General features: G+C 47.2%; 1 protein-coding gene across 2 annotated transcripts in view; it reads left to right on the top strand.

Moving 5' to 3' along the window:
- The first annotated feature begins 3,224 nt into the window (after positions 1-3,224).
- CTBP2 (C-terminal binding protein 2) overlaps positions 3,225-21,839 on the top strand; it is a 150,396-nt gene continuing 131,781 nt past the window's right edge. The window contains exon 1 of one of the 2 annotated variants that reach the window (XM_075155264.1): positions 3,225-7,055. The gene's annotated coding sequence lies outside the window, so the exon portion shown is untranslated. Of the gene's footprint in view, positions 7,056-17,044; positions 17,130-21,839 lie in introns of those variants that run through there. The other variant, XM_075155266.1, reaches the window with a different exon arrangement.

The following is a 21,839-nucleotide window of genomic DNA, read 5'->3' as shown; positions in this document are numbered from 1 at the left end:
AATAATTGGCTTACGAAACAATAACAAATGTGGAACTAGAGATTGTGTGCTGTAGTATTCCCCATTAAGATATTAAAGTACGCTGAAAGCGCAGGCAATTGAAGCAAGCCGGCGTTTATGGACAGTGAACGTTGAGAAAGCCCACGGCAGATAAGGGGGAGGGAGTGGGAAGGGCTCTATGTGTCTTTATCTAATAACTATTTGTTTAGAAACACCTGGCACATACATCAAATTAGTGCATCCAAATGCCCTTCAAACTTTAAACCAGACAGATTGATTCAAGAACCTTTCATTAAACTTTCCTGGAAAGATTAAACATCAGCCATGTGTTATATCAGCAGAACAATTCTGCTCACGCGGCGATGACATTAAGACGTTTTATAGAAGGGGTATACAAATGCGTATGCACTCTTGTGAGGCTTTTCTCCAGACTTGCTTAAGGATATAAAACGAATAAAATGGGGAAAAAAATACCCCAACAGTTCTGCATAATGATTTCACACACATGCAGGGGGGGAAAAAACCCAACAGCATTATCAAAAGAGAAATTTCTTGTATGTTTGCATCCTTTTGCTCATGTTTGCAAAGGGAAATGGATTTGAGAATTTCCCACCGATGTTGAATTCAGTGTCTGTAGTAGGGCAGAAGTAATATGTATGGCCTCTTTCTAATCATCAATCCAATGCAAGAGTTCTCAGCATGCAAGTCCTTCCCTTTCTCAACGGGAATAAATTTGCCAAGAAGGGATAACACCAACATGTTACAAAAAATATCAGCCGGTCCCTAAATTTGTGCGACTTGGTGAAAATAATTCAAAATCTATACTTCGTTTAATGTGAAGAAAGTATGATACTGAGACCATAGTTACATCACAAAACAACTGTTACTATTACGATCGGTGTACTATTGAATTAAATTGGTTTATATATTGTATTAGAGTATCCCATATGTGTTGCTGGTCTTACAACGCACTTGTTGCTGCAGTCAATGCCAGTGGAGGATTAACGTATTCTGATAACGTGTGCGGGTATCCCACTCCCTGCCGGCAGCCCCTCTGCGACCCCACGCTTGTCTCCCCAACACGACCACGTCCAAGTATTTAACAGAGAAATATTTAACACCACCGGAGTCTTTTCATCCACAGATCCTGCAAAATGCAGCATCATGGTTCTGGGAGTGAAAATCTAGCGCTGTAACCTCTGCTGCACAGTGCACCAAAACAGTAATATATTAACACAAGGTCGTAGCCTGACAAATGCTTTTAAGATGGCATAAGCCAGCGCTGCCATAAAACAAGCCCTGCACTCCCTGCCCCGGCTGCTCGTTCCCACCCGTGTGAGCCTCTTCCCGTGCAAGCACGTGTCTCATGTGGCTGAAGGCAGAACCAGGTTGGGGAACAGATCCAGCTGAAAATAAGCTTTTTTTTCCCCCTCCCTGGGATTAGCGTTCAGCTGGATCCATTCCCTGATCCACTTCACCTTGCAGCTGCACAAATGCTCGTGCTGGCAGCGGGAGGAGGCAGCGCGGGCTGGGAGCGCATGGCCGGGGCCCAGAGGAGCCAACTGCTTCTTGAGGCACTTACAGCAGCAGCTGAGCACCAGGCTGCAGACCGGCTATTTTTTTAATAGGCTTGGTTTTCTTTCAAAATTAGAAAGAACTGAGAGAGCTTCTGCACAGACTGCAAATAACCCGCACCTTTCCAACTAGGAGCTCAAAGTACACCATAACCCTGCGGCAGGACGTACCCCGGGACGTGCGAGTCCTCTGCCTGCAGAGCTGCTCCCGGAGGCAGAGGGCAGGGCAGGGCGGGACGGAGGAAGACGATTCGGGGTCTCAGAGCCCCTATAGAGCACACACGACCACCCACGTCAGTTCGGGATCAGAGCCTGGGAGACCCAGCACCTCAAATACCAAGGTAGCATCAGTATAAGACAACAAATGAGGGGTACCTCCCATAAGAAACCCACTTGAAATACTCCCATGGAAGTGGAGAAGCAAAAACACTGAGAATTATTATTCCTGGCAACCTCCGAACTGAAAGCTGCCTTGATGGCTTCTTTTTTATTATGACAAACAAGATTCCCCATGCTTTTAAACCAGCAAAAAAAGACAAATCCATTCACCTTCCTTTCTCTGGGTTCCCACAGAGAACTTGTGGCATAAATGAGTCCTTTTCATTAAGTTAAATACTGTTACGGTATGAAACTCCAGGTCTGTAGTGCAAACCTTTTAAACGTGTAAAAAATAATGTTACAGTAATCAAATATGAAAAACTAATCCTAAAATGGGGGTGGGGAGGGGAGCTGCTGATCTAATAAAGATCATACACTGCCTTTAGGAACAATTTTTTTCTACCGGTGCAATCCTTCACACTGGATGACATCCTTATGGTAAATTATACAGAAAGTGATCTGAACCACCCTCTTAATGAACTTACTTTTACAGGTTTGATACCAAATGTTGGATTTTTGACTTCCCACTAGAAGTAATTGTGCTCGATGGTGCTTGTATACCTGTATCAGTCTGGTGTGAGATCAAAACTATAAGAAAAACAACCCGTCTTCTAAATGCTTAGTTACAGAACAGTTCACCAAATATGTTTTGGAACAAATTCATCCCTGGTTTGCATCAATTACAGCAGTGAAATGAAGGATGTGCTTCTCTTAATGCATTTTAAAGTTAAACTAGAGTACTAATATTAAAAGCAGAGTGTGCAGTAAAATAAACCAATTAATTTCTCCAGGCTCCAAATTTACACTCACAAAAATCTTTAAGGAAAACTCTTTAACGTATTCCTATTCCTGCTTATTGTACCTGTATTCTAGACAGTTAAATCAAACTCTAGGCTTCAGTTTCTAGATCAACAGAACCGGTAGAAAACGAACGTTTGCTGCCACCGATCTGTAAAAAAACATGAGCACCTTCTTAAACATAGATGATTATTTTAATGAATATCCATTATAAACTAGCCAATATATCTCTTCAGAACCAGTTACGTTTCAAAAACTGGTAAAAAATAAATGGGATATTGACGTCAGTGCTGGATATGTGGCGTTACTCAACACACAAATTTCGTTTCTAATGATCAAACGTGGTCTCTGGCTCAGAAGGATCTAGGCAGGATTTGTGTCTGCCTGTTCCTACATAGCACTGACTAACTGAGTTGCACAAACACTTGGAGCAGTAAAGTAACTGGTCTATTCTAGTCAACAGATACTCGCTCTAAATCTGCAGAGATGCATGCGCTTAAATTTATGCACTGAGAGTCATCCAGCTGAAGTCACTCTGACTCCACACGCGACATAAAAGCTATGCAGAAGCATCGTCTTTGCAGGATCAAGGCCCATATTTGCCTCTGCAAATCAACCTCTTTAAGAAAACCAGATTGTAAAATTTTTTTTTTTTTTTTTAGCTCCTTGCAAGGTCTTGAGAGGTACCAGTGTAGCAGGAGGTGCTGCACTCAGGCCGCCGTGTCGCTGAAGTGTAGAGGGGAAGTGTGATTGTGCTGCCGGCTGATGGAGTGCCTCGTGTGACGTGCATTCAGCTGCTTGGAAGCCAGCATGTGGGTCAGGAAACAATATTTGAACATCACTGTTTTCCTGAATACGCTGCTAATAGAAACCAAGTTATTCACAAGAGAAGCATGTAATCCCTTACTAAAAATAATTACAGATTCATCAAATATAACGATTACAGACACAGGGGCTACAGACTTTGTTATATTTTAGTAAGTAGTTAAGCTGCAACACTGGACGAGCACAGTGAGTGCTGAAGTTAATTAGCAGCGGCAGGGAGGAGCATTATTCCAGCAAGCGAGGTGAACCCTGGCTGACAGGGAAAAGGGGTGCCACGTAAACCTTGCACCCCAAACATCCAGTTCCCACATTGGAAGGACTCATAAGAAGTGCATTTTTTAAAGTTCCTTTGATTTCGCAAAAAAAATTTGCTGGGAGGGCTTGGTTCCTAAACAGTGCAAGTAGCTTTTCAGTACAGCTACCAATAGGTTAAAATAAATAGAAGAGAGGAACAGCTTGATTTTGCTTTTCTTTGCAAGCATCCCTCATAAAGTTTTCAGGACTATTCTTCTCCTAGCAGGGATTATCTGTGCAACCACCCTCAATTATTCCTTAAGGATGGGAGCCTCAGTCTTTTAAAATATAGTTAGAGAAGGAGGAGATGTGGGGAATCTGCCTTTTAGATAACAGCCTAGTGCCTGAAACATCTGTCTAGAAAGTGGGTAAAATACAGAAATAATCCAGAGGAAAGAGGCCAGAAGAGAGGTCTGCCCCGTGCCTGCCCGGGCAGCAGGACGAGCCTCTTCCTTCGGCTCTTATGTCTTTCCCTTGCCCTAAAACTGCTGCTCCCGAGCTCTGGGAAGCCAAAACGCCCCACTCCAAGCACGTGCTGAATTTTGCGCAAACCAGTGAGATACTGGAGGAGTTCAAGCTCCTTCAAGGCTGGGCAGCAGCTGAATGGAAGTTTTAAAAGCTACAATTTGAAGTTAAAAACCTATCATTTCAGGCCCCCCACCGAGCCTACCGTGTATCTTTTTTCCTAGCATCTAATTACAAAGGCTATTTCACACTTGATGAATGTTCGATCGCCATCCAAATAGTTTGAAGAAAAATCCACATGCCTGAGGATTGCCCCCTGCTAAACTCGAAGACGTTTGCTTCAGAGCTTTCTCCTTTACAACCTGCAATCTAATTGCTCCAGTAATGAAATAATTATTTGTGTCTTTGGCCTCAACGTACGTCACTTACTTTGTTTCTATCATGAACTCAACATTATTTATTAGGAGCAATTACGGTTTTTCTGTCCTGCACCCCCGTACATTGCGTATATAACGTTTAACAAAGCAAACTGGCTAAAGCAAAGAGTCATGGTGGTTGTGGTTTAAAAAAATCACCGCTGAGATGCCACGGGCAAGTCCTCAGTTGGTGCAAATTGCTGTTATTCATTGCGGCCCGAGTCCCATGTGCTAAGGAGCTGCCCATAATATTTTGACAGTTAGCAGTGTTGCTAATAATGAAAATCTAAGAAATCCTGATAATAAGGAGACTGTGATTTTCATGGTGAGGTTTCCGGCAGGCAGGCAGGGTTTTCTCTTTGGAGGGACGTTTGCCAAAGGGAAGAGCGCAGAATTAAATGCGTCTTCCAACTGAACGCTGCTAAATTTTATTAAAATCAACTTGGAGGCGCCTGGCCGTACCCCGCGTCATGCAGAGCCTGGGTATCACGGGGCGGCCGCGGCTGTGGCCATCTCGGCACCCACACCACGGGGAATCCCGGTGAGCTGAGGCTACGCGAGGCTTCAACTTCTGTGGGACAGAGGTAGCAGCTCCCAGCAGAGGTGCTCAGAGGACAAATGATGGACACGGCCTAAACATCCAGCGAGGAGCTAAAACGTGCTTATAAGAATCAAGATCTTTAGGCTCCTCACCACGTAATTTCACCCACAAAAACTGAAGCTCACTTATTAATTTTGATGGACAATTGATCTGGCTCAAGGGTTTTATTTGACTAGAAAAGGAATGTGCTTTTGCACAGGCTGATTGAGAAGCACGGGAGATATATAATGCAGGAGGCTCGATGATTATACAACAAAAAGATGGGATCACCACCTGCCCACGTTCTTGTGATAAGCAGATGAAGAACGTCTGTCAAAACATTAATTCCCAAATCTATGGGGGTAATGCGGAATACAAATACAAATAAATGCACGTTGGAGTGTGCTCTCGTTATCTCGCATTCAGCCGAACGCCCCAGTGTGATTATACGATAGTCACATCAAATTGGGTGCTCGGCGGGGATGGATGTGTCAGCCCCCCCGTCTTTAAGATGTCAACAGCGCGGGCTCAGCACGCCTGGTGGCCTTTATTCCCCGGCCTCACAACATCCATTTCGAACCCTATGCGTGGCGCGCGGGGCGAGGAGGGCTATGATATAATAATTGCACAGTCAAGCAGACGGACGCGGCCGGGGATGACGGCGATACAAAGAGGTGCAGGGCGCAGGCCGGACTTCGGCAGCGGATCCCGCGGGGTTGCGCTGGGTCCCCCCCTCCCCGGTAGCGATCCCCCCGGCCGGGATGGATGCCGGGCAGGGGCCGGGGGGGGCGCGGAACCCCCGCGGGCGCGCTGAGCGCGGGTGGCCGAACAAAGGCGGCCTGCCCCCCGCCCCCCCACCCCGGGGCCGCCGCCGAGCGCAACAGGCGCCGCGCCCCGCGGAGCCCCTTCCCCGCCCCGCGGAGCCCCTTCCCCGCGGGTGCGCCCGGAGCGGCCCGGTGTCGTGTCGTGTCCCCGTCCCCGGCGCCTCCCGCCGCCGCCGCCCCCCCGCCCCTTCCTCGCTGCGTCTGTTTGTACTTTAGCTGATCCACTAATCCCCCGAGAGAGCCTATTTGTAGTGAAGAGTATCTATAGGGGGCGAGGCTGGTCCATGTGGGTTTGTGTCATTGGTTTGCAAGGAGAGACCCCGCCTATTGCCCAAAAAAAAAAAAAAAAAAAAAAAAAAAAAAAAAGGAAAAAGAAAAAAAAAGAAAAAAAAAAAAAAGGCAGTGAGAGCCCCTACCTCTCCCTCCGCTCACCCAGCGCGGCGAGGCGGAGAGTCCGCTCCGCCCAGCGCCGCCCGGGCACTTTCCCCCTTTTCTGGCTTACAAAAAAAAAAAAAGAAGAAAAAAAAAAGGAGGAAAAAAAAGAGGGGAAAAAAAAAAGAGGGGAGGGGGAAAAAAAAAAAAAAGAGCCAGCGACCCTCCCCCCCAAGTTGCAATTAGCATCCTCCCCGCTGCTGCTGGGCGTCGCGGCGGGGCTCCGCTGCCCCCGTCCGCTCCCGGCGCGGCGGCGGGCGGAGCAGGAGAGCGGAGGGGGGGGGAAGGATTAAGTTGGGTGTTTTTTTTTTTTTTTTTTTTGTGCGGTGTGCGAGCGGGTGGCGTTTTTAAGGTGGATCTCCGGCAAGCAGAGCCCGGCGGCGGCGGTGGTTGGATGCGGGAAGGGATGCGGCGCTGAAGAGCGGTGCGGGGCTGCCGGGCCGAGCCGAGCCGCGGCGGCCGGGAGCAGGTAAGGGAGGCGGCGGCGTCCGGGGGCTGCGCTACACGGAGAGAAGGACAAGGCGAGGACATCTTTGCTTGGATATCCCCGGGGCGAGCCCGCCATGGGCATGGAGGAGGAAAAGGCGGGTGGAGTTGGGGGGGGGGTGATGGTGGTGGGGAAGTTGCGCGGGTGGGCGCGGAGCGGCGGGGTGAAGTGGGAAATCTTTTGTTGTGCCGGGCCCCGCATTGTTTACTTAGTGCCGAGCGTCGCCGACAACATCTGCCGGTGGATTAGCGGGGCGGCAGGAAAGTTTGGGCGAGGGGAACCCCGCTGCGCGGCGCGGCCGCCGGCTCCGCGTCCCCCGGCCGCCGCGTCCGCGGCGTCCGGGGGACGCGGAGCCGACGGCCGCGGTCCGCTGGGTTGGGGTGGTTTTTTTTTTGGTGGAGGAGTGGTTTTTTTTTTAAATTAATTTTTCATTTTTTTATTTTGAAAAAATAATTTAAATTTTTTTTTTTTTTTTTTTTAATTTTATTTTGGCCGAATAACCTCACTCGCCTCTCAGTCACTTAGCAACTCTCCGGGCTTCACCCGCGGAGGTGCGCGGTGCCGGCTGTCCGCAGGGCAAGGCGGTACGCGGGCCGCGCCTCGCTCCTTCCTGCCGGAGCCGCGCTCCCGCTTACCATCCGCGGGACTCAAAATGCTGAATTTCCCCAATATTTATTTATTCTATTATTTCCACCCCCCCGCGGCTTGGAAATTTTAAACCCTCCCCCGGATATCACTGGAAAGCAAAACCGGAGGAGGTGCGCGAATTTACGCGTGCTGCTCTGAGGTGATTCTTTTCACCAAAAAAAAAAGAACATCCCCCCCAACTTGCTGGACTTGCTGAAGGGGAAAGAAAAGCCTTTTGTCCTGCCGAGGGACGTGCCCCTAAGGTAAATCCTGGCTGGGGCTTAGCGCTTGGTACTTTGCCGGGTCCCATGGCCCTGCCTGGCTGTGCTGGGGAGGAGGGAAGTGGGAGATGGAGACCTCAAAGTAGTAGAAGTAATTTCTTCTTTCAGCTACACTTCTCCGCTGCCTTTGAATTGCCTGCAATGAATGTACGTAGCTCTAATTGAAGTACTTTAATCATTCACACTTGATTAAGTATACCGTGACCAGAGGAGAGGAATACACACGGCTCCCTAGAACGTGAGGGATGGTATGACATTTTAATCCTGTGTTTTAAAAAACATTAGCGAAGCAGGAAAAACGATAGCCGGTGACGGTTAGGTATAATGGACCGTTGTTTTCATACAGATGGTGGCTTACCGACAGGAATGAAATTGCAGTTATTGCAGATATTTAGGGAAGGGAAGGGGGGAAGCACGTACTTTTCAGTTTGTTTAAGCAGAGTGAAGAAAATAATGATAGACGAGATGCCTGGTGACAAAATGCTTTTGTTCCTGTTTCCATCAGTGCATAAGGGCGCCGACCTGCTTTAGCATTCTTTAAAGGTCTCTTTACCAAGGAAAATTGAAGACGGTCTCATTATAGGAGAGTGTGTTCAGAATACTATGAGGTATTTATGAATTCAAAGGTGATTGTTGAATCGCAGACATTTCAATTACGCATCCTGTAGTAAAAAAAAAAAAAAAATTATTTGTGGCGGTGTGTTCTGTAATCTGTTATTACCATAAAGCTGATTTGTGCTCGAGCTCCGGAGCTGGCCGAGGGAATGGGTTCGTCCACAGGGCTCGGATCTTGAACAAAGATTTGTATTCTTTGCCTGGCAAAACTTTCTCCTGCGGGGGCAGCTTGAAGTTTCTATAAAAGCGATTGTTTGGGAAACGTCAGCTATCGTCAAGTATTTTTCTGGAAAGTCTGGCGTTGTGAAGGCAGGATGGTATTTTTAGAAAGGAGCTTTTTATTTTTGGACACGTTTGGGAAACCCACCTGTTAGTCATTAGTGGGGAGTGGGGACAGAGGTTTGCTTTCATCGTTAGCAAACCCGGGCGCATCTGGGGGCTGCGGGCGGTTACTCACTTGATCAGATGCTTCCAGTCCTGGACAATCAAAGTGTCTTTCCCTTTAAAAGTCATAACCAAGTATTTCTAAAACTGAATAGAAATTAAGATAGTTTAGTCAGACCGGTGAACCACTCCTGTGTTTTGAAATGCGGATTGCAGGAGCGTTTGACTTTTCATTTCTCCCCTAGAATTTCAGACTGAGATGCTTCCTCGGAGTTTTCTTGTCAACTTTATAGCGTACAAATTGTAGATGATGTTTTCTTGTGGTCAGCTTCCCCTGGTTTTAAGGTAGTTTTCTTCCTAGCCCAGCCTGTTTGGGATCCCCGAGGTTTGGCCGGACGGGGTGGCTCCAGATGCCCTGCAGAGCTGCAGCCCCACAGCCCTGTTTGCTGACAGCTCCCTCTTATCCCGACCTGCTTTTCGAGGCAACGTTGTGCTCTTTTCCACTCGTGCTTTTCCTAGATGGAAAAATGTTCAAAGGAATTTCCCCATAGCAAAAACTGTAGCACAGGCTGTCGTCTCTAATGCTGTCATTTCAGTACAGAGGACTTGTCACTGCGGTCCAGTGATAATAATGCTCATATCGGGAAAAACATCAGCCTCAAAGTATGAGGTCCCAGACAGGAGTTGGAAGTAGCGTACTGAAACCTTTGGCCAGGAAAGTTGATTTATCCGTCAGGCGGGCTGCAGTTCAAATGAAACTTCTTCACTTCAGCTGACTCTTGTAAGAATATGTGCAGTCTACTTTAATGAAAAAAAAACAACCTGAATCTGGGTTTGCCTAACCTTTTGGCAAAGGTAGGTTAATTTTCACTGTTTTTTGGTGCTGTTTATTAGCCGTGGGAATTGAAAGTGGCTTTGTCTTTAAGCAGAATAAATGGGAAAACTTCTCTAAACACAGCACTAGCAATTTGCAAATGTTTTGTTAACTGGTGGATGATGCTGTCTCATAAAATCTGATAGGTGTCATAGTTACTCCTCACATCAGATGTAGCAAGTATTACTTCCTTTGCTCTATATTCTAGTTGTGGTAAGTTAAACTGGTGAGGAGCTCTTCAAACTGGGGTGATTACACCTGCCCTAGAAATTTGGGATTTTTCAGAGTACAGGGACCCCTCGCCCCCAGCAGTTTCCCTCCCCCCAGATCTGTTTGCAGCTCCCCCCGCCCAGTAAAATCACACCTTTTTATATGTTTAGTTATTCCACAGAGCTTGAGACCAGCACCCTGAGCCAGTCTTCTAGCTCTTGGGGGTTTGGATACAACAGAGAGTAAGAAAATGTGATATGGATCTTAGTAATTTTTATACTTGTTACCCTGCTCCAATAGGAATTACAATTTTGTCGTAAGAAGGATAAAGCCCTGAAATATCTTTTATTTCCTCTGCACAGCCCACTTAACTCTTAAAATGAAAATTATTCTTGCGCTAAGGATATTTAGATTATAGGAGGAATGGCATCAGGGCTGACAGGTGAATAAGGACCGTGCAGGGGCGAGTGCAGGGTGGTTGTTGGGGTCCCCTCTTGCAGGGACACTGAAACTTTGAGGGGAGGTTTTGGCAAGTTACCGCTGGGACTGGCTGGGACAACACAAACATTTTAGCCGGGAATTGGTGTTTTCTCCACTGCCATACGTGATGCTGAAAGATGTGATTCCAAAATGCACTTTGTCACGCCCGCGTGCGCCTGAGCCAACTTTCATTCCTTCTCCTATGTTCCCGTGGTTTGTTTTTTTGTTCCTTCTCCTTTGCCAGAGGAAATAAAATAAAGGTAAGTTTTAGGTGAAAGGAAAAAAGCCATGACCATCCTCTGCCCCAGCGAGGGCATGGAAACCAAACCTTCCCGTTATGCCGTGTGTATCTTCTCCTTCTGCTCAGCCCCGTCATGAGGAGGAGACCAGGATCTTTGGTGTTTTACAGAGCACCAGGAAGGCACCAGATAACGTTTTTCTGCGAAGTCAGCAGGAGTTTTTGGTAACAGAGCACAGAAGAGTCAGTTGTTATTTATTTAGTTCTATAGTGACCAATGACGCTTTATGAGCGTGCAGTCGCCTTTCTTGCACCCTGAGCCCTGATGATTTCGTAAGAACCAGGAATTGTTTTCACAGGAATAAACACCTGGAGTTTTTAAATTGTTTTTTGTTTCTCCTCTCTGAGGTGGTAATGGTGGTGGGATGTCGCGTTCAGAAAATGTGATGGTGAGATTGCAAAGAGAAGGATGAAGGCTTCTCGGTTGGAAAAGAGGTACTGGACTGTTGAGAAACAGAAATCTCATTTTGTCACATTTATCTTCAAGGCAAGAGGGGCCTGAGTCCAAATTTGCTCCAGTCTCACCTAGATTTGATGCCCTACTTGAACTTGCTGTGTTGAGACTGCGAGGTAGTCCCTGCTGCACGGGGAAACCAAAGTTCGCTTGGGTCGGTTGGGTTTGTTGTACTTGGTCTGGTGAGGGGGGAGCGCGGTGGTGATGTATGGGAAGATCTTGGTGGTCCTGCTGGCAGAGTTGTTGGTGGTTTTTTTGCTCTGTAATGATTTGTTAGTGCCTCGGTTATATTATTTGTAACTTCCATGGGATTATTAAAAAGAAATACAGCTGGAATAGTTGGAGGGAAAAAACACGTGGTGGAACCAGAGTGGCCTGATGGAGAGATTTGCATCTGCACATCTTGAAGGTCAGTGCTGGGGGGTCGGGGTTTGCTTTGGCCGGTCTGAAGTCTGCAATTACGTGTCCTGCATGAGGAGAAGCGTGACGAGGAGCCGCGCTGGTGTTTTCCCCCAAACGTCAAAGCTGAGGTGCCGCAGAGAATGCCCCTTAGTGCGCGTGTCACTGCCTCCACTCCCATTAGCGTCGTGGTTTTGGGTGTTTCACATACGTGTCGTCCGGGGGGAGTGGGGAATGCGTGTAGCTCCTGGGGGGTGGGCATGCAGCCGCTGCCAAACCCCTGCGGCAGCCGTGGGGAGGGCTCGGCATCGTTAGCGCCAACTTCGATGGACCCATCAACCCCTCATGCAGGTCATCAGTGCTGCTGCGTGGTGGGGTTGCCAACTTTGGGGATTTTTATGGGGTTTTTAGCCCATCCTGAAATTCCAGCTGGGAGAGGAGCCCTCTCTGGGGGGATGCTGGAGGCTCGTTTCTGCTTGGCGGTTGTGCTGGGGGAGGACAGCCCCCGGGATGCCATCACCTTTCAGGGTCCCCCTGCTCCACAGCTGACGGGAGCTGTGTGCACTTGCATTACATGCTTGTTTTGGATAATTCTTGTTTGATTCTGCTTGGATAAGCCTTGTTTTTCAAATACATGGTCTTCTGGGTGGATCAAGGTAGACATCTTGATAGGCATCCATAAAGTCCCATCTGTTCTGGGACTTTACGGTAAAATGCAAATAAAACCCAAGTTACTTGAACACATCAGTAGTAGATTTTAATTATTAATGACTTGCTCCTCCAACCTTATTTGGCAGTAATTTCATGTATCCTTTGAGCCAAGAATAACCAGTGGTCCTGCTGAAAGTAACTGCCCTGCTTCTGGGCTTCTGCCCATCCCTCCCACCAGAAGTAGGTTTTATATGATTAAAGCAACCTGCATGGTGGTAGAATTTTGGGCGCTGCTTCACCCAGGTTCTCTCCCTGATCCCCACCAGCAGTCTGAGCAGCGTGAGATGAGGAAGGACCTCTGCCACCACAGCGGCCAAATCCAGGTTGACCAAATGAGACCCTTCTTTGGACCCAGGTGTGGAAAGCGCAGGGTACCTCGGCTGTGAGATTTTTGCGGAGATGCTGGTAGGAACCTTGCTAAACTGATTTTTCACGCAAGGACCGCCACAGTTTCTCCCGCATATGTTAACTTGTGTAATGTTATCAAACACCCAGCCTCTATATCTTTGCGACAACGCATCCCGATTATTACTTAAATAGACCCCTGAAGCACAGCATGGAGGGAGAATGTGTGGATTAGAGACATAATATTTACAAGGAGCCAAGTCTTTAATGAGACCAGGAGTAATGCAGATGGATTCTCTGTTAAATATAACAGATAGATAATGGATGCTGCCTATCATTTTTTTTTTAGTGACCCGTTTGCTTTGGAAAAAGAGTAGCTTCTGGCTGAGGAGATTGCCACAAAATTGTAGGATCCTCCAAAACTAGCCTGGCTTTTGGTTATTGTTGTAATAACTATAATGTATGGCTCTGCAAGGCTGGGACTGTGCTTTACCCCCTTTGAAATGCTGCTGGGCTTTGGGAGGAGTGATGGGTGTACGAGGAGTGCAGGATCAGCCCTAAAAGAGGCAGAAGGAGGAGATGGAAATCCATTAGTTTCCGCACAGCTGATGGAGCCAATAGTCAGCGTTTTTAGGGCAGAAAATAAACAAAACTGACAATTAATCACATGGCTGGCTCCTGTGCAGAGGGTGCCGTGGGGTGCGATGAGTTCTGCAGGTCCTCAGCCTGCCTTTATGGATATTCCGGTTTATATTTAGGGGAAGCCACCGCAACATGGTCCCCCCCTTCTTGATCAGCGATTCCCTTTTGGCCCCGTTTGTGCCTGCCGGTGTGAGCACGGGGCCAGCGCGGGCATTGAGGGGCTCCCCTGGCTTTCCTGCATCTTTTCTGCATCCCAGGCGTGAGTGCTTACCTCCCCATACGTACCTGGCTAAGGCTTCCCCAAGGTGCGAGGTCTCCGTGGCTGCCTTATTCCTCTACGGCTGATGCACTGGGAACGCCTTGGGTGTAAGGAGCTCGTAGTTTATGTTCCAGATGAAGTTTTTAATTAAAAATTGGCCTTCTGCAAGCCCCTTTGAGTAACTGCGTCTTGGCTTCCCTCGTCAACTCTCCTCCTTGCTTTTATCAGCGTACCCTTTAGTTTTACGGCAATATATGTGGGGGGGGGAGGAATGTCTTTTATTTGTGTTAGCTGGAGGGAAAACCCTGTAAATTCCTCTTTAAAAAGGCCAAATATAAGAGATAATAATGGTACCTGTGGAGCTGTCATAAAGTGTCGACCTTTTTATTATTTTTATGCTGAAAACCAGGTTCTGCATGAGAGGGGATGTTGGAAGAAAGCAGCAATTTAAGCAAAGTAATTAGGCTAAACACTAGATGTTACCCTTAAAAGTTGAGAGACTTGAGCTTTGCTGTGATCAGTTGTGGTTGAAATTAATTTCAGTTCAATATATGGAAAAAACCCACAACCCTTTTCATCAGCTTTCATGATCTTGCAGTTATCTAAAGTTTCATGAGCCCGCAGCACAAGCTCGTGTAGGTTTGCTATTTGCCACTTGGCTGAACTAGTACCTCTTTTCGTACAGAAATGGTACAGTGCCGCATTTGAGTCTAGAATTAGGGTATCCAGAAGTTTAGTACTGGAATACCTATGCTAACTTCAGCTTTTGCCCTTTGCTAATAATAACAGCGTTTCTCAGATGAAATACCTATTCTACCTATTTTCTATTCCTAGAAGGAAACAGGATTTTTTTTATATGCTGTAATATTATTCCTAGGTGAAGTGCCAGGATGACATATTTTTCCCATCCACAATGTTTGAAGAGCAGGAAGCGTATATCTATATCTGGACAACAAAAGTTGTGAGTATTAAAAAGAAGCAGCATAGACAAATTTGGGGAGACAAAGTGCAATTTTAGTTTTGTCTAGCCAAAAGTTTGACATATTTCTTGAATTTGTGCTTTCTTGGAGGTGACCCAGCTTCACTAAATACAAGTTCCAGCCTTCTTGGAGTATGAAATCTCACTCTTGTTCAGCCCCAGGCAGCGAGGTTGCAGCCAGTGATTTTTGTTGTGGTTGTTTCTGAAAAAATTTTAGTTGAATGATGTATCAGAAGGAAGAATCTGGCCAAGTGGGTCTCCGCTTGCCTGCTCGCCTTCAGCCATCGCCCTTCCAGCCTGTGCTCCGGGCTGTTTAAGGTGCTGGATGCCAAAATGGGGTGCACAGCCCTTATGGTACGGTCAGAACGTTGCACATCTGAGGGCCCGAGAGGGGAATTGATAGTGGAGAATAGAAATCGGAGCTTGAGGAAAGAAGCAAAGGGATGCAGAGAGAAGCTGTGGCCGGTAGTGATGAGAACAACAGTCTCTGTAAAATGTTAGAAATAAAACTAGGTTACTAGGTGAGGTTAATACAAAAGACAAAAATATTACACTTTTTTGGGGGGGGGGAAATAATGATATGTTTAGATCCTGTTATGATTGTGGTAGAAGTGAATGTTAAACAGCAACTGCTTTAGTCAGACTTCCGTACACCAGCCCTGCTGTCGCTCGTTGAAGAGGTTTACAAGAGTAAACTGAGCCAGTAATGCATTTTTTTTACCGAGTCTTGAAATACCGGAGAATTCCCCGCGAACTGTAGCAATGCTGATGTTGTATTAGTACAGAAAAGCAATAAATGGGCCAGGCTGAGTAACGCAGACCTGTCAGCTTAACGTGAGTCCTGGGCAAACGATTCGAGGGGTAGGGGACTCGGTTAATGAAGGAGGGAAGGATGGCGATGCACTCAGTCTGCATCAGCACGAGTTTAGGGGCAGCACGTTCTTTAGAACTAACTTTTCTTTTTTCATGTAAAGAGCTCGTCAATGGGATTGATAAAGGTAACTGTGCGGATTTTTATTTACTTAAAATTCAGCAAGAAATGCAGCTTGGTACAGCACCACAGTTTTGGCTGGGGATGTGCAAAAGAGCGACTGGCTGAGACCCAGCAGAGTGTCAGTTCTCGAAATACAGTTGTAAAATCAGAAATAATTTCCAAACATCTATTTCTAACAGCCTCTCTGAGCACTCGTTTTTGTCCTTACGCTGCTTAACGTGTTTATGAGCAAGCGGTGCTAAGGCAGAGAGTCACGGTTGCTAAAGCTTGAAATGTCACTAAGATGGGGAGAGTGGTAAATAATGAAAAGGAGTGACCGCTGGTAAAAGTAATTTGTATTGCTTGGATACAAGCAGGTAATATTTCTCAGATGGCCAGCTGTAAATTTCTCTATCTAAGAGCAAACAACGCAGGCCGTACCTCCAGGATGCTGTCTGGAGAAATCATGTCTTTATAGAGGAGCGAGGAGTCACGAGCGAGCGCCGCCAATAAGATATTATGGCCAAAGGTCTTGTGTGCTCCTTGCCTGCGCTGGCAGTGGCTGGCAGGCTGGAGGAGGGACGTGGCAGCCGCCGTGTCCCCGGCGCCTGTCGAGGAGGGTCTGCGGAGGGCTGCGGGAGCGCCGACGGAGTTGGGAAGGGATGCAGGGGAAGGGTCCAGGACCTCCGTCCGCTTGACTTGTCTGGGAGAGTGGTGGAAGGTAAATTGATTAAGGCAATTAGCGTTGTCGTGGGGAAAATAAATTGAATAATAAAGAGTTCTTGGGTCTAGCAGGCAGAGTTTTAACAAGACCCGATAGCTGGAAGATGAAGCTGGAGCTGAGGTCCACAATTTCGGCACTGCTGATGGTGGAAGAGGCTGCTGAAGGTGCTGGCGGTTTCTCCACCTTTGGAAATGCCAAATTCAGGGATGTTTGTTCGTTGGAATGAATGACGCTCAAGCAGGGATTAATTTAGGTAAGTTAGCGTGCAGTGTGTTGGGCTGGAAAATCACAGTGGTCTCTTCTGACCTCAAAATCCATGAAGGCCCATCCTTTAAATGAGAGCGTCCAGGTATTTGCAGATCCCAAGCACCAGGGATTTTCTTTAAGAGGATGACTTGCAGAGAGGAGACCTGCATCTGAAGGTGGAGATTCTGGATGTGACCTTTAGTGCTCAGGAAAGATCGCGGGCTCTTCATTTTCCCACCATTTCCCTAAAAAAATTCCTTGTGTCCATCACAAGGATAAGTTACCTCCAGTGTCAACACCAGGTCCTTAGCACTAGGTAAGAAGTTAGCGGGGGCCATGTTAGCCTGTGTTATGGCTAATGCCTGGGTCACATGTGAATTAATTTAGGAAGGAAGGAAGTGAGGGAGGATTACTTCTTTCGACAGTCATGTGCTTTAATTTATTCAAACTCTGAGTCAGCTCTTGGTGGCCACGGGGCATCAGAAATAACTCCAGCCCTGGTGGGAAACTTCTGAGCAGAAGAATACGGACAGGAGTGCAAACTGATCAAAACAGGTCAAACCCAGATTTAAAAATAGATTATACGTTGCTTGTGTCGTGGTTGGAGCAAAACCAATGCGTTTGTGTGCAAATTTATTTTTATTTTGAAGCCAGAACGTACAGCTGGATGTTTGCAAGCTTCCTTTGCTTTTATTTAGTTTTCAGATTGGTCTGTCCATCTCATCCAACATTCATGGATGAGGTTTGTGGGATTGCCGGACTCCGGTCTGGTCGGTGTTGTGTTGTGCTTGAGTATGCAGGAGCTGTCACGGCAGGAACGTTGTTTCAGATCCCCCGTGTGTGTGTATATATATATATTTACAGGTATATATCTGCTGGGTATACATTGGTTTTTTAGGTCTAGGAGTTGAATATGTTATAAAACCTAGTTGCAAAGAAAACGGGGAGCGCAGACCGTGGCAATGTTTTAATGGTTTATTTGGCCCCTCGAGGTCTCCATGTGCTGGCTGACCTCTGGGAGCGAAACTGGAGCAAAATAGGAATTTGTTGGTGCAATTAAAAAGCAGGATAGTAAGACAGGCTCACACGGTAACACAGCTTGGGCTAACGCTGTGATTTAAGGACATTTAGATGTTTGGCTTTGTATGATTTAGCTTAAACAAACAAACATCGCATTAATCTCATTACTCAAGCAAATGAAATAAACCTTTAAGGCACTTAAAACATGCCGATATTAGTTAGCTGTCAGACCAGCGAGACCCATTTCCAGACAGCGCGTCGACTGCTGCACGTGGCGTTACTCGCGTGTGTAAATGCTCGGTGGGGCTGGCGTGGCTGGATGTGATTTTAGTGGGAATTGCGGGTGCAGTGGGAATTGCACTGGCTGGGAGGAGCTGGGGGCACAAAGGGCAAGAGGTTTTTTGCTGCTGAGTACCGGGCGCCGTTCACCGCGTTGGCACTGGGCATCCGTATCTCTGCATCGCTTCTTTATCCTTCCACTATAAAAGATGCGACTGCAAAGATCCTTGTGGGGAATGTAATAAAACCCCCTAAAGTTGTCATTAAAAGCGATGTATTCCTATGTACCATGTCCTTACATCGCTCTGGTAGCGTAATGGATGTGACAAACCTAAGCCTCGAGAGGTTGGTCGTTTTTTTTTTTGTGTCCTGTGCATTGCACTTTCTTTAGAGGAAAACATAAGAATTTTATTAACTTTGTGTTAAGCTAGCCCAAGAATTTTCTGTTGTCTTTCAATTGCATTTGTTTGGGCCTTGGTTAGGCGGAGAAATGATTGAATGATGTGTCATGTTTATAAAATCAAGAGTACCTAGCTATTTTCATACAGATCTCTTAATAGAGATTAAACACAAAATAAAGCAGAATGGATCAACAGTGATATTCCCATAAGCAATATTGTAACTTGTATGCAGTGTAATTATATTTTGTACACTTGTCAATTAAGCAGTTACGCTTTAGAGAAAAATTACTTTCAAGAGGTGGAAGAAAAGTATCACAGTAAATCAAATAAAATATACATGTGTTAGAGGGTTTTGTGTATGCAGCTGAAATTTTAAAATTTCCTGCTGTGTTCGGGTTGCAGTACGCGTAACGATGCTCTGTGTCCTGCTGCTTTTCTGAGACTGGAAAATAGAGAGGGAAAAAAAGGCATAAAAAAAAAAATCTGTTGCTTCCTGGGGTAGCTGTATGCCCCGTGAAGCTGAGATGCTCAGACAGTCCTGCTCTCCATCCTCACTCCTGCCCGGTCACCCTGCCCTGCACGCTGCCCCGTGGTAGGAGAAGGGGTGGGTACCAGCCGGGCAGGCACCCCCAGGTCGGGTCCGTGCACCCCCAAAGCCCGGGGTGGCCGCCCTGCAGCTCATAGCCGCTGCAGCAGTCACCCCTGCTTCCCTGGTACCTCTTGTCTTTCCCTATTTTCTTGGCTGGTGCATTGGAAAAGGGCACTCGGGAACGTGCGTCTCGGGCTCGGGCTGGTTTTCTGCTGTTTTCCAACAGTTTTGCCCTTGTCGTTCTCGGGGCAGTCGTCTTTTCACCCCACCCCCCCTGCAGTAGCCCCCTGCACGATGGCGTGGGACCATGCTGAACCTTATTTGTGATTAAAACCCCCCACACTAACCCGCTCCCAACAATTCATTACTTTTTCTTCACCTTCGTTGAGACAGCAATGGCACCCGCAGCATGGGGAGTCTGAAATGCCAGCATTTTGCTAACAAATTGATGTTTGCCTGTGATTTCAGTGACCATCCCTTGGTATCTTGGATACCTCCAGCAGTTAGACCTGCTTTGAGGAGTTGTGCAGAGCAGTCACCGAAGTGGTCTTTTCCTTATACCCAAGGGAAAACAGTCTTACTTCCCTCTGGGTATCGGTGTGTGTACCTGGGGTGGTGGGATAGGCACCCCATACCCGACCTTGTGTCGGGTGAGCGACGCTGTGTTCGTGTGCCGCAAGCCGAGACCCGAGTACCTAAAATAACTTGCATGGAAGTGTACCCAGAAATGCTGGGTTTCCAGCGCGTGGCCAGGCTGGGCTTGCTGGGAATTACAGGGAACCCTGTAAAGTCATAATGAAGTTACCAAAGTACTGTTGTTTGCTGGACAGGCACAGTATCAGCTCAGTATCTGGCTAATTCCCTTTCCTACAGTAAACTCAGCGTAAGGTGAGTGTTCGGGAGTTTAAGCTGCTGATAGAAGTGATACAAGGTTTTTTTATTACACTGTGAGGTCTTTATTTGAGGATTTCCAAACATTTTGCAGAGCAGAGGTGGGTTGAATGAGCTGGCCAAGACCATGCTGTGTGTCCGAAATGCCGTGGCTCTTGCTCCCCATCACCTGTGGGAGCCTCTGCTTGTACAGGATCTCTTACGGTTTTTTTCCTCTAAATCACTAAATACTTGTTCTTATCAGTAACTCGCGGCGCTACTTTGAAAATAATTTTCTATCATACAGAATTAGGAAGACACTTTAAATGTGTCAAACAAATATATTGAAGTAAAAAACCAGCCCTTGGAAAACTCAAGGTCTGCTGGGAGGAAAGCGCTGCAGAAGACTTTTCCTGGTGGTGTGGCCGGTGGGCTGGCGGCCGTCCCTGCCTCGCCGTAAGCCGAGGGATGCGTCTGGCGCCGGGAGCTGGCTGCTGCGCCGGGCTCCCCTCCTGCCTCCCCACGCCGCGCGCGGCTGCAGCTTGGGTTCGGAAACGGCGCTTCCTCAAGTCGTAGCGTGTATGGGTGTTGCGTAGGGGAGAAATTTCTCAGCTCATTGAAGGATACATCAGCGTTTTCAGTATAATCCCTTTTTATTTTAAGGGCTTAACCAGCCCAGAGCGTAGTCTCCTGTGATGTGCATCTTGCCCAAAACCAGCTAATTTAAAAAAAAAAAAAAAGCTTTCAGATAGTTCTGCCGTCCTTTCCTGAACTCTCTAATATAAAAACAGTCCTGTAAATCAGATTAAGAAGGAATCCAAGCTAACCGGGTGTTTGCTTTTGAGGTGTGGCTGCATTTGTGAGGCACAGGGCTGGCGAGGGACGGTGCTGCCCGAGCCCTGTGAGTGGGCTCCATTCGACACACCGGGGTTATGCACCTGCAGCCTGTGAAATAAAATGTTTGTCGTCTGAACTGCTCATGTTTTAAATGGTAATGTCTGAGCGTGCTGGCATGCTTTATTGTTTCACTGTTACAAACCTGCTCGCTTTCAAAAACTTACAGAAAGTGTTTGCGTGTAAAAGCTTGTGATGAGAGTTTAGTTTGAAGACAACAAAATAAAACAGTAAAATAAAAAAACTTAAAATAAGCACGATGTAGAATAAGGTTACCAGCTGCCCTCCATCTCCATTTTCCTAGACCCTGGCTTGCAGCATCACCTTCCCGTGCGGGTTATGCCAGCTTCTGCCTTTCCCCGCTGCGCTCTGGGGAGGGTGAGGGTGCTCTCGGGCAGGCTGCCGCTCGCCCGCTGTGATTCCCAGCCTGGTCTCCGCTGCATTTCCATGCCCCGTCTCTGGTGCCGGCGGTGAGTCTTTCACCTTTTTGCTTCCGACGCCGTCCCTTTGCTGTGCTGCTCTGTACTAAGTGCCGAATGCAAATTGATGACTGCAGGGTTGGTTTTTTTTTTTCCCCTCGAGCCCCGTGCATTTGGTTCTTCGGGAGGCTGGCAGCCGAGGCAAGTTTATTTCTGTCGGTTTATTTTTAGCCTGATGTTTCTGGCCCCGCTGTTGATGCTGGCCACCACTTTGCAATGCGATGGTGCGGGGCGGTGTAACACGGCGAGTCCGTGTCTGTGTGTGGGTTCATTTCTCCGGGGCATTTACGTGGCTCGTCCCCGACGTGCCCACGTCGGTGGGTATGACCACCGAGCTCCGTCCTTGCACGCAGCAAGCAGGTGGTGTTTGGAAGTGATGAGAGCTAACTATAGGACAGAAGCAGCAAATTTCAGAGAAGATAGAATAAATGTTTGCCCCCTGTGTCCTGGATGGGTGCATTTTGAAAAGGGTTTCCTGACTTTGTCACAGATTAATTCCTGGCTTTATTTGCAGTTGCATTGCTTCCAGCAAGTTTGGGGGAATTGGGGGAATTGTCCTGGTATTACAGGTTTTTTTTTTTTTTTTTTTGAGATCACGCACTTCATTGCCTTGAAGACCTGTGAATCCCACTGATATAAAGTGAGTCGACATTGGATTTGGCATCATTTTTTTCCACCAACCTAGCACTAGCATGCCTTCTGCTCAAGATGCAGGACTTGGGTCAAGTTGACT

This window comes from Calonectris borealis, chromosome 7, assembly GCF_964195595.1.
Source record: "Calonectris borealis chromosome 7, bCalBor7.hap1.2, whole genome shotgun sequence".
Taxonomy (NCBI): Eukaryota; Metazoa; Chordata; class Aves; order Procellariiformes; family Procellariidae; genus Calonectris; species Calonectris borealis.
The sequence above is the reverse complement of the archived record's forward strand: the minus strand, read 5'-3'. Positions and strand labels throughout refer to the sequence as shown.